This window comes from Ixodes scapularis, unplaced genomic scaffold, assembly GCF_016920785.2.
Source record: "Ixodes scapularis isolate PalLabHiFi unplaced genomic scaffold, ASM1692078v2 PGA_scaffold6__148_contigs__length_123643588, whole genome shotgun sequence".
In the NCBI taxonomy this organism is placed as follows: Eukaryota; Metazoa; Arthropoda; class Arachnida; order Ixodida; family Ixodidae; genus Ixodes; species Ixodes scapularis.
Window position 1 is genome coordinate 29738943 of NW_024609881.1, and position 4857 is coordinate 29743799.

General features: G+C 50.3%; 1 pseudogene; it reads right to left on the bottom strand.

Moving 5' to 3' along the window:
* Positions 1-858, bottom strand: part of LOC121838453 — a 28667-nt pseudogene extending 27809 nt beyond the window's left edge.
* Positions 859-4857: the final 3999 nt, after the last annotated feature.

Genomic DNA, 4857 nt, shown 5'->3' on the forward strand with positions numbered 1-4857 from the left:
CTACCAAGGAAGGGCATCTGGCACGCCTCAGATGGAGGACTGGGGATTCATTTCGACCACGTGATCTTCCGACGTGCAACCGAAAGCTCGCAATAAAGCTTCCGTCAGATTGCGGGCATCTCGGTTGGGATTCGAACCCGCTCGCCGCCTGTGTCAGCGCCGCAAAACAGCCGGGACCTTGCTGATGCAACGCTGAATTTACGGTATATTACTACAGACTTGTGCAGAGGCGGATCCAAGGGGGGGGGGGGGGGGGGGGGGAGGGGAGACGGGGGCGGCCGGCCCCCCCCCCCCCCCCCCCCCAAAACAAAGTCGACCCCCCTCCCTCCCCCCATCTCGGAGGGCAATTTGACATGGGTGGACACCCCTTGCACAAAAAAGAATGGGAAAATAGTATTCTTAAAAAAATTTCCGCCCCCCCCCCCCCCCCCCAAAAACGGAGTTCTGGATCTGCCCATGGACTTGTGCCCATCTCAAGTACTTCACTTCAGTCAAGATACTGTATTTCAGTTACTTTCGGTAGTAATCCGGTATCTTGCGAGTAGATTTGATCGAGAGTATTCGCTAATCTATGTTAATTACATTTCTCACTTCTTGTACACATTATCTTAAATACACTCTTGAACGTTTGAAAGAATTTCTCGCTGCGATATTTTACGGGAATATATTGCCGTAAAATATGCCGGCGACACATTCTTGCAAACGTTCGAAGGTGTATTCGAGATAATTCCTTCACACGTTCAAAAGTATATTTCAGATAAGGTGTACAAGGAATGAGAAATGTAATTAAGACAGAGTCCGGCCGTTTCCGCCACAAGTTTAAAATCGGTTCAGCTTTGCGCCAAGGATTACCGACATCGGTAATCCTTGGCGCAAAGCTGAACCGATTTCAAACTTGTGGCGGAAACGGCCGGACGCTAAGCAGCAAATAAGCAAGGACTAAAAATGCCAACCCAAAACGGCAAAAAAAAAAATATAAAAACAGGACATCAAAAAAGGCGCAAGTTTTTCTTCTTATGCGACACCGCTTACGGAATTGTGGAAGTATCTTGGAAAGTAATTAAATTACATTTCCAAGTATTTGACTCTACTCAAAACATTTTGCAGGTAAAGTAACTCGAGTAGTAAGTACTCCAAATACTTTCTGAATCAGGTATCTAAGTAGCTCATCTTAAACACTCTCGTCTTTGTCCAACACTTTACATTAGCGATACAGCGCCGCAGCGGTGCTGTTCTTAGGGTTGACATAACGCCGCGCCCTACCTAATACAAAAACAAACAAAAAAGAAAAAATAAGATAAAACTTAATGTACTCCTAGCTGCAGCGCAGTAGAAGCCACGTGCTCGCCGAATCCAATCGACCGGCTCCCTCTCGTCACCTGACCTCACTCTCAGCATGTGGGTCACAGGCGAAGCGTGATCTCTCGCCAAAATATCGACGTAGGCCGCCCGGTCCAACGACCACGCGGCTTCCAGCGCACTGTCAGCTTATACCGCGTCTCACTTAAACCGTGCAGTAGAGCCAAAGCTACAGGGGAGAGTGCATCCCGACCTGTTCCAGAGGAGGGAAAGGGGGAATCCCAGCCCTTCTTCCCCGTTCCTCCTTTCCCTCCTCTTGAACAGGCTGCCACACGCTCTCTCCCCTGCAGCTTCGGCTCTACTGCACGGTTTTGGTGAGACCGAGTATAGATTTGAAGGCAGCGTAGCAGTAGTAGGCGACCTTTCACGTCGCTACAAAATGCATGAGGGCGGAGCCCCAAAGGCAAAAGCCGGGACGGTCGCCGCGCACTTGAAAGGTTGACGGGGCAGGGACGCGGGAAGACAATCTTCTACGTGCCTGCGCACTGCCCGAACCCCCCCCCCCCCCCCCCCCCCTTTCCCTTCCCGGAATTTCTAAGCAGAAGACTCGAAAGGTTTAGCTCGCAAATTCGCGATGCTTTCACCGAGCGAGGAGCAAACGGGGTCGTAAACTCGGCGACTCGCTTCTCTAATCCAGTTTGGACGGCCGCTAAGAAGCGTACATAAGGGTTTCTAAAGAAAAACATGCTCCCCAACCGTCGTTTCCTGTTGTTGTTGTCGTTTTCGTAGCGTTAGAGCTTGTTAGTGGAGCGATGCTCCAGCTGGTCGCCGTAAACAGGCTTATTTTAGCAAGCTCGATAAATATATCGTTTTATTTGTTCCCGGGGTATTGCACCAGGGAGAGGGGTGCATAACGATGTCAAGAATGGTGAATATAATACAGGAAATAATAAAGATGGCAAGAGGCAGCAGTCTCTTGCAATTGGCGACGTGCGCGACCGAAAGCGTCGCTGTGGTCGGCCTTCCACGATTGGCCGAACGCTGACTATGACGTCAGAAAAGGATTTATCATCTACGGAAATAAGAGGAATGAAAGAACTTTAATTTTGACGGTGTTGGCAGTGTTCCTTTGAGAGTGCAATGATTTCAAGCTTCCACCATGCTATTTACAAACACCATCGAACTTCTTGTTAGGTGGCGGGTTCGAATCCCGACCGAGGTGCCCGCACTCTGACGGAGGCTTATTGCGGAGAAGGCGCCGTGTAACCGAGCTTTCGGTTGCACGTCAAAAGATCCCCAGGTGGTCGAAATTAATCCTCAGTCCTCCGCTGGGGAGTGCCAGATGCCCGTCGCCCCCAAATTTGACTTTTTGAACTTCTTGTTTGCAAGGTAATGACGTCACAAGGGGGAACCATAGGCTCCTTGCACGTGACGTCATTTCCGATGCCTTCCAGAGAAAAGGGGAAGAAGGAGCTCCCCTCTCATCAGGAGCCTCCTTTGTGCCTCCCGGATTTGTACAGGCGTCGCTATACACGAACTCATCTCTGTGACGTCACGGCGCGGTGGTGGCGCGTCGGTCGCACTTCCCGTCTGGAGCTGTGGGCAGAAGTCCCCATGCCAGACGTGTATTCCTGCGTTGTTTTAAAAGGAACCAAACAAAAACCGGCTTTCTCGTCAAAACGCCGCGACTGGGGCCGTACCAAAAGTGCCGAGAAAGGTTTGAAGGTCAGTTTTCACGTGCTCGGTTCGTCCGAGAATCTGGATATGTGCCGTGAAAAGGGAAAAGCAGACGCCGTCGGACAACGATTGCTTGAACGGGAAGCACTTTGGGTTGAATTCACGGATACTTGTGGTCATCAGATTTATTTGTTTTGCGCCAACATGAACCCCAGAAAACTGTCAAGTTGTGCGGACCACCTGTGGACTACGTTCAGTGCGTCTTCAAGTTCAAACGGCCGCCTGATTGTTCGAATTGTCGTCTGCTCTTTCAAACGTTTCTGCTTGTCGTCTGCTCTCTTAGACGACGCCGGTCCGTAGACCAAATGTTAGCCCGGTACTTGCGATAAGAAGTTAGTGCAAGCCTCAAAAGATTTAAATTTGAAGGTTGGTCAGCAGTAGAGATGTAAAATTTCCGGAAATTTTGAAGGCCGGAAAAAAACGACGAAAAAAACAAGTTTTTTTCCGGAAATTTTGGAAACATTCGAAAAATATTCTCAACAGCTATAATTCAGTAATGATTCGAAATATATTGACAGAGGTCAACAACCGCAAGATATTTCCGCCAGTTTTACGGTGGACTATTATATTATATCACCTTTTTTAACGTTTACGACAACTTTTGTCAATTTAGCTGAGCTTTGACTACTCATCTGGCAACAACCGATAGCACCTACGCAGTTCTTCCAGTTCTTCGTTCCCACCGGTGCCGTTCGCGCTCTCGACGGGCAGTCGGAGGAGCCATATCACTTTAGCTTTCCCAGCCCCTTAGTGAAAGTTCTGAGCATCTTACTCTGGTGTGGACACTTGCCGTGGACCGTGGAGCTGTCAAAACTGTGTGCTGTGCGCCGTGGAGAGGTCAGCCAGGGCAGCTATAACGCTTTAGCTTGAACAGCGCCGTTTCCGAACCCTCGCGCGCATCGTTCTCGGGTATGGACTTTCGCCGTGGATCCGTGAAAACTGTGCGCTGTTCGCTATGGTGAGGCGGCGCGGTCAGCGGTGTGCAGATTTTGCTGTGCCAAATACGAATTTCCCAACGCAACTCGCTTGCGGCAGCACATCGAAAGGTGCTCGAAGTGCCCGCCGGACATCAGGTCTGCAGCATCGGACGACCCGACAAGATCAGAGTCTGGGGCATGTCGGTCCAGGAGCCCATCTGTGGAAGTTTTACGGTCAGAGCGTGCACCTGTGGAAAATGAAAGCACAAGCTCTCAAAATGAGGCCGACAGGTATGTCAAGCATTGAACTTCTATAGAAGCGTTCGTTGACAGAATGACGCAAGGGTGTCAAAGCAAGCTTGATGAGGCGCTGGCTCGAGCGATATATGCCAGTGGAACGCCTTTATCAGTTACGGAAAACAGATACTGGCGAGAAGCGTTCAAGCTCCTCAGGCCCGCATTCGTGCCGCCTTCCAGGCATTCTTTAGGTGGACGACTCTTGGAGGCCGAGTATGCCCGAGTGATGACGCAGGTGGAAGAGAAAGTCAACGCCGCTCTGTGCGTCACTGTACTCACGGACAGCTGGACCAATGTACGGGGCGAGAGCATCTTGAACTTTGTGTTGGCTACACCGAAGCCTATTTTCTACAGCGCCGTGGAGACGGAAGATCACAGGCACACAGGAGACTACATCGCGGGAGAGATTGTGAAGGTTGTGGAGAAAATTGGAACCGACAAGGTTTTCGCTCTTGTTACCGACAATGCAAGCAACATGAAGGCCGCGTGGACAATCGTCTGTCTGCGCAACCTTAGCATCACTACTCTTGGATGCTGTGCTCATGGACTAAACTTGTTGCTGTCGGACATGCTCAAACTGGTGACATTGCAAGAAGTTTGCAAGAGG